General features: G+C 42.4%; 1 protein-coding gene across 3 annotated transcripts in view; it reads right to left on the bottom strand.

The window, feature by feature from the left end:
* mdga2a (MAM domain containing glycosylphosphatidylinositol anchor 2a) overlaps positions 1-12,693 on the bottom strand; it is a 256,090-nt gene that overhangs the window by 64,831 nt on the left and 178,566 nt on the right. The gene's annotated exons all lie outside the window — the stretch shown is intronic.

Here is a 12,693-nt window from a genome sequence, read left to right as displayed (position 1 = left end):
CAAGAATATAATTAAAAAATTCATAAGTGAGGACGCACGTAATTGGGATAAGTGGCTCGAGCCCTTGTTGTTTTCAGTGCGAGAGGTCCCCCAAGCCTCCATGGGGTTCTCCCCGTTCGAATTATTATATGGGCGTAAGCCGCGCGGCATCCTAGATGTGCTGCGCGAAAATTGGGAGGAGGGACCTTCACAAAGTAAAAACGAAATTCAATACGTTATGGACCTGCGCGCAAAACTCCACACACTCACCCACCTAACCCAGGAGAATTTGCGGCAGGCCCAAGAACGACAAACCCACCTGTACAACAAGGGTACGCGCCTTAGGGATTTCGCACCGGGAGATAAAGTACTCATACTGTTGCCCACATCGAGCTCCAAATTGATCGCCAAGTGGCAAGGACCCTTTGAGGTCACACGGCGAGTTGGGGACGTCGACTATGAGGTGAGGTGAACGGACAGGGGTGGGGCGCTACAGATTTATCACCTCAATCTACTCAAACTCTGGAATGAGGAGGTCCCCATAGCATTGGTGTCGGTGGTTCCGGAGAAGGCGGAGCTAGGGCCAGAGGTTCAAAAGGGCGCATTGGCATCGCATACCTCTCCGGTCCCCTGTGGAGACCACCTCTCCCCGACCCAACTCGCAGAGGTTGCCCAGTTGCAGACCGAGTTTTCAGACGTGTTCTCGCCCCTGCCTGGCCGCACCAACCTCATAGAGCACCATATTGAGACGCCCCCGGGGGTGGTAGTGCGTAGCCGCCCTTACAGGCTACCCAAACACAAGAAAAAAGTGGTTCGGGAAGAACTCAAGGCCATGCTCGAAATGGGCATTGTTGAGGGGTCCCACAGTGACTGCAGCAGCCCGGTGGTCTTGGTACCCAAGGCCGACGGGTCGGTCCGGTTCTGTGTGGACTATAGAAAAGTCAACGCGGTGTCTAAATTCGACGCATACCCAATGCCTCGTATTGATGAGTTGCTCGATCGACTAGGCACGGCTCGCTTTTATTCGACACTGGATTTAACGAAGGGATATTGGCAGATCCCCTTGACTCCACTATCCCGAGAAAAAACAGCCTTTTCCACACCGTTCGGTTTACACCAATTCGTCACACTCCCTTTTGGGCTGTTTGGGGCGCCCGCTACGTTTCAGCGGCTGATGGACAGGGTCCTCCGCCCCCACGCCACCTATGTGGCTGCCTACCTTGACGACATTATCATCTATAGTAATGACTGGCCGAGGCACCTCGAACATCTGAGGGCCGTCCTTAGGTCGCTGAGGCGAGCGGGTCTTACAGCCAACCCGAAGAAGTGTGCGATTGGGCGGGTGGAAATACGGTATCTGGGCTTCCACTTGGGCAACGGGCAGGTGCGTCCCCAAATTAACAAGACCGCAACAATTGCGGCCTGCCCGAGGCCCAAGACCAAAAAGGGGGTGAGACAGTTCCTGGGGCTGGCTGGCTATTATCGTAGGTTTATACCTAATTATTCGGACGTCACCAGCCCGCTGACTGATCTCACTAAAAAGGGGGCACCAGATCTGGTCCAGTGGATGGAGCAATGCCAGTGGGCTTTCTCTGAGGTAAAGACCGCACTGTGTGGGGGGCCACTTTTACACTCCCCTGACTTTTCTCTCCCCTTTGTGTTACAGACGGATGCGTCGGACAGAGGGTTGGAGGCTGTTTTGTCCCAGGAGGTGGAGGGGGAGGACTGCCCAGTCTTATACATCAGTAGGAAGCTGTCGGTGCGTGAGGGGCGCTACAGCACAATCGAAAAAGAGTGCTTGGCAATCAAGTGGGCGGTCCTCGCCCTCCGTTACTAGCTGCTGGGGCGCCCTTTCACCCTCTGTTCGGACCATGCGCCCCTCCAGTGGCTCCACCGCATGAAGGATGCCAACGCGTGGATCACCCATTGGTATCTGGCACTCCAACCCTTTAATTTCAAGGTGGTCCACAGGCCGGGGGCACAGATGGTCGTGGCGGACTTCCTCTCCCGTCAAGGGGGGGGGAGTCGGCTGCAGGCCGGACGGCCGCCCGGCCTGAGTCGGGCGGTGGGGGTATGTGGCAGCGGGGGCGTGGTCAAGCGCCGGTCTGTGACAGGAGGGCGGAGTCAGGGAAGGTAAGTGGCAGAATCACTACGCCTGATGTCAATTAACCTGTGTTTGTGTGTCTTCCCAGTGACCGCGCCCTACTTAAGGAGGAAGAGCGAGAGCAGAGGAGCTCATCCCCGAACCAGACGCCGGTTGTGTGTGTGTGTGTGTGTGTGTGTGTGTGTGTGTGTGTGTGTGTGTGTGTCTGTGTTAGTTACTAGTTGTTCACTGAAAAGTGTGGCAATAAAAACCCCAGTTTACGAACCTGATCTCTGTCCTGCCGTCCTCTGTGCTCCGCCCTTTGTTAGAACCATTACAATAATTAACTCGATACTTGCAATGTACCAGAAAAAGAATTTAAACAGGCAGCATATGAATATATGCTGAACACTGAATATATTATGAACATACTGAATATGTTATGAACATATAACAACATTGAATATGTAATACAAATGTAGGTATCATGCCGCCATCTTGTGTCTAAGAACTACAACTCCCAGCCAACTTCCGCATTGACTACGTCACGCCTGGGCGGGATCACGTACACATTCCTCAGGTTTCAACAAAAGGACTTGGAACCCAGCCATCTTGGCTCTTTCGCGTTGGACTCTAAAACGAGACTGACCTAAAAAGAGAACTCATCATCAGACGTCTAAACAGCGCGTTTCCTTCTTTAATCTGCTCCTGATCAAAGTAGATATCGGAAACACGCGATTATCAACTCAAGCGAGTTATTAAACCGGTTTGCAAGTATTACTTTTCTTTTAAAGCATACGCGGCTGCGAGCAAAGGCAGTTTTCTGAAGAGCTCTTCTCTTTTCTTTCTTTTAAATCCATGCACGGTACTGAACAAAGACTGTTCGTCTTCTCAACTACGAAGATCTCCAGAGAAAACTTCTCTCTTCCTCACCGAAGTGCAAACTTCCTCTCCGAGACCAACTTCTCCAGTGAGACTGTGCTTCCTACAAAAAGGCGAGACTTTTTGCAGTAGCAGGCATTGGGCAAACAGAAGTTTAAGTCTTAGGAATTAGTTATTCACTTAATGTGAAGTTGTATGAAGTTAAATGAAGTGTATACCCTGAATCTTGGTTCTCTATCATTTGTTTATTGATTTAAAATTGGTTAATCCATAAGTTTTGCATGTACTCTCTCTCTCTCTCCTTTTAACATTTTAATTTCGTTACTAACCCATATTTTGACCTCATTAAGATTTCAGTAAATTAAATAATATTAAAACTAGGGGTTTTAGCTGTTTGAAAAGTCTTTGTCTCCAAGGAGGGCTTTCAACACGTGTTCACAGGCCCAAACAGGCCCTGACCGCATAGCAAGGCAGAGCTAACTCTTTGTTCTAGAAAGGAAACACGTGGCAAATCCCTCCTCCTTCCCCTTTGTTCCAAGAGGTCCTGTATCTCATCTTTGAATTAAATATCATAAGTCCTAAGTTTAATTCAACCTTGATAGTAATTCTCCTGTTTACATTTAAAGCCATATAAACTACAGATGACTGTTTGAATGTATTTTAATCATTAATTTGTGGTTTTGACACACATAGTTCACTAGGCCTAGCTTTTCTTTGTCTAGTTGGCATATATAGCTAATCACTTGGCTACACACACACACACACACACACGTGCTCACTAAACTTTGAGGATTCCCCTCCTCCAAGATTGCAGATAAGACACTCTGGCTCGTCCTGGCACGGACACACATGCACGCACACACACACACACACACCAAGATTGCAGATAACAAAATTCCTGTGTCCCACATAGCTCAAGCTAAAACTGCTTATACACACACCCCGCACACACACACACACACACACACTGTTTACAGAAGATTTCAATTCTGTTGCCATTCAATTATTAAATTCTTATTTTTCCTTTTTTTTATTAATTTCCTTTTATTATCTTTTTATAATAAACTCCATTATTATTGAACTTGTGTAGTGTCTATCTGCTGTTCTAAATACTTTTGAAGTCGCCCACATCGCAAAAGAACTCTTAAGGTGTATGAATAATTAGATGCAGTTTGGTAAGTGATAATTTGAATTATCAAATTTTAAACGATTCTTCAATTGATTCTTTAAATGATTCACTAAATGATTCACTTGATTCACTAAATGATTCACTTGATTCACTAAATGATTCACTTGATTCACTAAATGATTCACTTGATTCACTGAGTGATTCACTTCACACGATTCAAATGAGACTGATTCTATGGTATGATTCAATTCAAATGAGTTAAATTAAACGATTCAATAGGATTGATTCATTTTAATTATTAACCTTAAAATTTTAATGAGACTGATTTCATGTAATTATTAAAATTTGATCACTTATCCAATCTTAAATATACAAAATCATTAATTACACCTACACGAACATCGCCCATTGATTGTAAGAGCCCCTTTGAGGCGCATGCGCATTCTGTGTATTCGGCTGCGCATGAGATCTTAAAGATGTTCTTTGCTGTGAAAAGAGTGATCCAGGTCCATCATAACTTAATAGCGAATTAAAGTACTACTTTGGCTACGACAGTGTTCGGGAAAACCACGTTAGCTTAAAGATGGTTCTAAAGAGGCAGTTAAAGACATGCTTAGCATTAAGAAGCTTTTGGGAAACCCACCCCCGAGCTTATCATGCTTTGTGAAGGACAGATTTAGGTTTAGCATGATTTGGATGATATGGGTTTATTTAAGGAAGGCGTGCTTTTCTTTCCTATTAAGGAAAACATGTGCTTGAAGTCCAGAGATCATGAATGGGGATGTGCATAATCAGTTATCTGATGTGGTTGTTAGCTGATCGTGAAAGTTAGATTTTGCAACTTCATTGGTAACAGGTGATGTGACAGCTTGTGGCATTATTTAGTTAAATATGTAAAATGCTGGACTGTGACAATGCAAATGGATTATTGCACCTGCAATGTAATTTACTAAACTTGAAAGTCACATCAGGAAGGCAATTTGCACTGCAGACCACACTGTAAATTTGTGTAAGTCTGTTGCTGCAATTTGAAGACAAAATTATGTCATATACTAAGTATTAGTATAAATACGGAGGTGATTATCGGAAATTGTGTGTGCTGATTGGTCAAGAGGTTCGGATTATTTCTCGATAATCACCTTGAGCGACTCAGCAAAACGGTGGCCAATCACTTTGTCACCATAAGTGAGGAAGAATTACACATTATGAAAGAAAATGCTGTTCCTAAAAGCACTAAAAGATGCTATGAAGTTTGGTCTAAAACTATTCAAAGGTAAGGTGTAATTGTGATTTATTTTATCTACTTCAAAACAAAGTATTTTATGAGACTCGGTGTAGATAAGTGACAAGTCTGCATGCATTATATTTTCATGCTGCTTTTGAAGACTGAAATAAATTTTTTTAATGTGATTTTTTTTAAAAACAATCACCTGTGTATTTACAATTATCTGCCTCAGACTCGGAGAATATCGGTGAATAATAACCGAGACAAAGTCTCATTTATTATTCACCAATATTTAGTCCGCCTTTTGCAAATAATTGTTAATTAATAACGAGAAAGAAGAAAATGACAAAAATAATCTGAAATATTCTCAAAATGATGACTTAATATTACCTTAGTAAAGCTGGTTTCATATTAGATATTCACCACACACCCTTTAAATAAGACATTGAAATGGTTTTGATTTAAATTTAACTTGGGAATATTTAGTGCACACAAAGTTTTTTGTTTTGTTTTTTTGTTAAAAAAAGGTGTTATATTATTCTACCCACTTCTTACACCCAATAACCCACCACTGAATGAATGATAATTCTCCAACAATCACTTTAAAAGCCCTGCCTGATCTCGTAATCATAATAAATGTTATTATACCAATTATGCATTATACAAATTAGTGGGTGGCACAGTGGTTAGCACTGTTACTACACAGAAAGAAGGTTCTGGGTTCGAATCTTGTGGCCGACTGGGGTCTTTCTGTGCAGAGTTTGCATGTTCTCCCTGTGCGGGTTTCCTCCAGGTGCTCTGGTTTCCTCCAAAAGTCCAGTGACATGCTGATTAGGTCAACTGGCTACTCTGAATTGCCCATAGGTGTGAATATGAGTGTGGCTGGTTGTTCGTCTCTGTGTTAGTCCTGCAATAGTTTGGTGACCTCCCAGGGTGTACCCAGCCCTTCGCCTGAAGTCAGCTGGGATTGGCTCCAGTGTCCCCCACGATCCTGATGGATGGATGGGATAGAATTTCTGCACTGCCAATGCTGGGGCACCAAGGTGAATGCGTGTCTAGAATTTTTGTTATTGTGAATTCCATGGCTGAGCTTCCAAATTAAAGTGATCCTGGCTGCCATGTAGTCAGCAATGTGGGTTTGACAGACTAGTTATAGAGATTATCATGCTCACATGCTGACAGAGAGCAAACAATATTTTGTACTTGCAAATCAATTTTCAGAAATAATAGGGGAAACATAAGGAAATAATTTGTTTTGTTTGATTTAAATATGATTGAGAGAGACAGTTATGCATGGCCCAAAAAATAAAACATAGATTGAACTTAAATGTAAGTACTTATGTATTTTCATATCCATTATCTGACTTGTGCAGGTCAACAACCACATGCTTCTTTTGTGAAAACTCATTAACATGTGAGGCAGGCAAAAAAAGCAAAATGGTGACATGATCATTTACCTATAAGATGTAGATCCTTCTTTTCTCCTTAGCCAATCACATGATAGAATTATGAAATACTGTATATAAAAGTGATGTATTTGTGATTTTATGAGTGTTATTACTTAAAGAAAAATTTATAATTATTGACATTGTTAAAGTTTTGGTACAGAGACTATTTAACATTTATGAAGGGCATCTCAAATGTCAGTGGCAGCATTTTGTATAGGTTTTCTTCCACAGGAATGTCCTCAGAACTTTTTTTTTTTAAATTCTTATTAACGTCAAGGAGTTTTTTCATGGTGGTGTAGTGGTTAGCATGGTCGCCTCACAGCAAGAAGGTTCCGGGTTCGAACCCAGCGGCCGGCGAGGGCCTTTCTGTGTGGAGTTTGCATGTTCTCTCCGTGTCTGTGTGGGTTTCCTCCGGGTGCTCCGGTTTCCCCCACAATCCAAAGACATGCAGTTAGGTTGACGTGGGGCGGCTTTGGGCTGAGGTGCCCTTGAGCAAGGTACCTGACCCCTGACTGCTCCCCGGGCGCTCTGGTGTGGCTGCCCACTGCTCTGAGTGTGTGTGTGTGTTCACTGCTTCAGATGGGTTAAATGCAGAGGATGAATTTCACTGTGCTTGAAGTGTGCATGTGACGAATAAAGGTTTTCTTCAGTAACAAACTGCTGCAGGATAAGAGCAATAAAACTTTGGGATGGGCTTTTAAACAGCCACATTATTGTTGATTTATTTCACTATGAAAGCACACCCCATCATCTTTCATTCCTTACATAATGCAGCATCAAGTCTCAAGAGGTCCCTAAATGTAAAGTCTCTGTCTGCTATAGAAACAAACTGTTGTAATGGTCATCATTGTGGTAAATTTACTTCTTGGGCTTAGTGGCAGGAAAGCCTGAATGGGTGAATCTCACTTCTAAATTTCAATGAGGAATATTTTCCCTCTTTAATGTGATTAATGTGAGAACATTTTTCCAGAAATGAATCCTAGTGGGGATAAATTAACTTGCTGCGAATTAGACTAGCAGCTAATTTGCAGTTCCATACTTAGTGAAAAGCAAGGATGGAATCTTGGCATTGCATCACCCGAGACGGAGAAATATTCCTCCATCCCAGTTTCACTCCACTAATTGGAATCTTTTCACGAAAGCAGTCCACATTGTTTCTTCTATTCAGCATTAATATACTGAGCTGCTCCAATTCTTTTCAGCTCCTCATAAACTCTTTGTGGCATTTATCCACTTCAGAACATCTTGCAAATATAATTACAGTATGTATGACACACTAATGAGAAAGAAATAGTGACTGCCAGTCAGAGTTTTAAGTACTACACTAAAAACAAAGCTTATATGAAGCTTTCATTCTCCATCTTGTGTATTCAAGGGTTTTCAAGGAGAGCCATTAATGTCAGAGTTTAACCGCAATTATCTCTTTATTATACTCTGTTAGAATATCAATAATCTGCAAGCTTAAACACAATTTGGGGCAGTGAAAAATTATTTTTGTTCAAGGCATTAATCCAGTTGAGAATGTTTGTCATTCGTCTTCTGAAAATTCATCTGCAGAATGTAATCTTTTGGCATAATTAAACACTTGCAACACATGCTCACAGAATAAAATATTTTCTCTCTCACTGGTTTGCTACACAAAGCTGTAAGGTTTTTTTTTTGTCCTATGTTAAGGTTTCTGTTGTTTAAGGAAATGTTGCATCCTAATGAGAGGCTTGTCTGCCAGTTCTGCAAAGAATGAAAACTGCACCCGAGAAAATGAAACTGCATGCTCAAGTGAATCTCCAATTTCCTTCTCTCTTCCTTTTTCCTCCATTCTTTTCAGGAAATACATCAAGTGACAAGCGAGCATTAGTCCACTGACTGACCTTCATAGTCATCTGTTGCTTGCCTGTCACCTGAATTGTGTGAGATGAAGTCAAAGCCTCCATCCATCCATCCATCCATCCATCCATCCATCCATCCATCCATCCATCGTATATACTGTATCTAGCTACCCTTTGTAGGTACCATGCATCCATAGATTTGGGGCGTACTTTAGTCACCATCAAAAGGACTTCACCAGCCGTTGTTCTCTTTCTGGGTCCACTGAGCAAATGAGACCAGTTTTGCCAACTTAGAGACTGTCACTAGGTCTGGCAACATTTTAGATCCCTTAAGCAACTTCAGTTCAAAAAAAAAAAAAGAGCCTTGCAACAAATCTAGCAAATTTTTGAACACACATTAATGACTGTTCTGAACTTGGTACGGCTCTCCAGCTCACATCACAGCTGCTGACAGATGAGTTGAGAGAGCAGGTTCACTTGAATCACTATCATTGTGTAATGCCTGACAGTTTCTTTTGTGACCAATCACTGATCAGCACTGTTTGCCCCACCCTTGCACATCTTCATTTTAAACACTCTTCTTGCCACCAGTAGCAAGTTACTGGGCTCCCGAGTGGCACACCAGAAAAGCGTTTGCCCCATCATTGTTAGTGTGAATTCCAATGATGCCACACCACTCTACGGCTGGGAGCTCAAGGGAGCAAAATTAGCCTGTACTCTCTCACACCTGTCAGTTACATCGATGCTAGCCAATCATGGGCATCCGTGAGCTCATGCATACACAAGTGGTCGGATAGCACTTACCTCTGAGGGCAGATTTTGCCTAACATTAAACAGATGTACTTAGGCTACATCCACACAACAACAGCAACGAGATTTTTTTTTTTTTAAATATCGCGTCCACATGGGAAATGGATCAGTAAAATATCAGGTACATATGACAGTGCAACGCTTGCTGAAAACGATGCAATACACATGCCACACCTCTACGTGCGCTGTAAGACGGTCCCATCGGAGACACCAGAACAATAGAAGTAGACGCATGCGCATAAACCCCTTCTTCTGTAGCATCAGCCACATAAAGTTTTGATTATTAATCAGTAGCGTAAAACGAAAGATGCGGAAAGAGGAATGAATGGGGGTAGATGGAAGCCGGTACGCCAACATTCTGATATCCTCCAGAATTCTTTAATGGTCCTGAATAAATTGAATGCTACACTTTAATGGATTACTTTGTTCTTCTACGCCCTTTTTGAGGAATGTATTGTCGGACTTAAACCAACATCTGAAGAGGTGAGATCGCTCCTTTTTTTCCCCCTATTTTTGCTGGCGGGATTGTTTTTGTTTTTGGAAAGCAGTGAAAATATTTTGTAAGCGCGTTTCATGAACCAAGTTATAGGATTTGTTGACAACTCGCATCGAGTTCGTTACACTTCTACCCGGCGTGAAGCACTGACAGTCATGTGGTTGTGACGTCATCATAAACAAATCCGTTCTACTCATCCAGACGACTTCGCAACGGCGCCATTGCCAGATTTTTCCACTCTGGAACCCGTTCTCAAAAGATTTCGTTTTGGGGCACCCAAAACACCGGTGCCATGTGGACGCCAGGCCGAAACGATAAACAATTTTATCAGATTCACCTGAATCCGTTGCCGTGTGGACAGGGCCTTAGAGCTGTCCACTTGTGACCTGATCACCCACGATGTATGGTAATACCAGGTGTGAACAGAGCACCATACATGCTTCAGAGGCTCAAGCCGCATTCCTCTTGCCCTCGCGACAAAATTAAACATCTGGGCAAAAAAGAGATAGTGTGCCCTATTGTTCTTTTCCTTTCACAGTTTTAGTGTGTTGAGTAATTTGAAGCTGAACCGCCATGAATCGCCTTCCTTCTCTCTTTTCATCTCTCTCTTATCTTTGCATGTGCTCTCACTCTGTGCTTATTAACATGGCCACTTAGTCAGTGATCTCTGCTTTTGTAGAGCAAAATATGATCCAGTTTCTGTCGCTGGCTATCCACCATGTGCAAGTCTTTTAGGCCCTGTCCACACGGCAACAGATTCAGGTGACTCCGATACAATTGCTTATCGTTTAGGCCTGGCGTCCACACGGCACCGGCGTTTTGGGTGCCCAGAACGCAATCTTTTTGAGAACGGGTTCCAGAGTGGAAAGATCTGGCAACGTTGCCGTTGTGAAGTCGTCTGGATGAGTAGAACGGATTTGTTTATGATGACGTCACAACCACATGACTGTGAGTGCTTCACGCCGGGTAGAAGTGTAACGAATATCACCAGGAAAAAGCCTTACAGAGCACTAGTGAGAGTGAAACACGAGCTTGGATATTATTATTATTATTATTATTATTATTATTATTATTATGTTCAGTGTTAGTTCACAGTAGTAATGTAAGAAGCAGAATAGTGACAGTAATAGTGAAGCAAAAACATGCAATTGTACAAACACTGCAGCTCTACAGCAAAATATTCATTTATGAAATGGTCTGATTCTTAACACCAGTAGTGCCAATGATCTTCTCACTGCGATGCGAGTTGTCAACAAACCCTATAACTTGGTTCATGAAACGCGCTTACAAAATATTTTCACTGTGAATATTTATTGTGTAATGGTGCAATCCCGCCAGCAAAAATAGGGGAAAAAAGGAGCGATCTCACCTCTTCAGATGTTGATTTAAGTCCGACAATACATTCCTTAAAAAGGGCGTAGAGGAGCAAATTAATCCAATTTATTCCGGACCATTAAAGACGCCGCCTTCCGCGTAGAATCATACGTCATCCTCGCCGCCATATTGGAGAGGTCAAAGCGGAGAATAAAGATTAGCTGCGTTTAACTGTACCAACAGGTTTACCGTCCAAACGAGATCATATGGGATTACCTTACACAGGTGAGAAACAACAAATTAATTCCATCAACGTGTATCATTCACTTTATTCCGGACCATTGAAGACGCCGCCTTCCGCGTAGAATCATACGTCATCCTCGCCGCCATTTTGGAAAGGTCAAAGCGGAGAATAAAGATTAGCTGCGTTTAACTGTACCAACAGGTTTTCTGTCCAAACAAGATCACATGGGATTACCTTTCACAGGTGAGACTGGAAAAATACTTTTCATTGTATTTGGTCATTATAATGTAATTTTACAAACAGATTTTCCTGACTTTGTGGCTAATATGAAGTCTTGCGCATAATAGTTTATGCGCATGCGTCGTTACTTCTTCTATTGTTCTGGTGTCTCCGAAGGGACCGTCTTACAGCGCCCCTAGAGGTGTGGCATGTGTATTGCATCGTTTTCAGCAAGGGTTGCGTTGCCATATGGACCTGATATTTTACTGATTGTTGCCCATTTGGACGCGATATATTTTTAAATAACATCCTGTTGCCGTTGTCGTGTGGATGTAGCCTTAAAGTCCCCACCATGTTTCTATTCCCCATTGTTCTCCTCGTTTCACATACCACATGGTGTGGCCATGTATTTCATGTGGATCGTGGTTATTATGTGAGGTCTAGAGCAGAGCGGGTGTCCACACACACACACACACACACACACAAAAAAAATACAAGCGATGTTTACATGCATGCATTTTTTATATTCGGAATGAATTAATTCCAACTGGTGATTCCAAAATGTACCGTTTGCCATGAGAAAATGAGTTTTGTTATCTTAAGATAATGAAATAATTAACTCATCATCACGGGAAAATGAGCTTTATTAGCTCAAGATCACGAGCAAAATTAACTCATGATCTCAAGATAATGGCATTAAAAAATTATTGCAAGCACAGCCATTCTCAGCTTCTGTACTCACACACACACACACACACACACACACACACACACACACACACACACACACACACACACACACACACACACCTGTCTGTCCCTATTTAGAATAAGACTAGGTTTATAGTTAATTGGTGTCTGTTCTTTTCTGTTCCTATTCTATAAATGGTATATTATTGAACATCTCATTGTCTTGTTATGGTTATTACTTTGATATTGCCAGACCCAAGCCAAACTATTCAGAAGCCTTCAGAAACCATGTAATTGTTTCTTACTGTTCTCAACTAAAACTGATGCTTTAATACTTTTGTACTTATT

The sequence above is a fragment of the Neoarius graeffei genome, chromosome 11 (genome assembly GCF_027579695.1).
Source record: "Neoarius graeffei isolate fNeoGra1 chromosome 11, fNeoGra1.pri, whole genome shotgun sequence".
In the NCBI taxonomy this organism is placed as follows: Eukaryota; Metazoa; Chordata; class Actinopteri; order Siluriformes; family Ariidae; genus Neoarius; species Neoarius graeffei.
The sequence above is the reverse complement of the archived record's forward strand: the minus strand, read 5'-3'. Positions and strand labels throughout refer to the sequence as shown.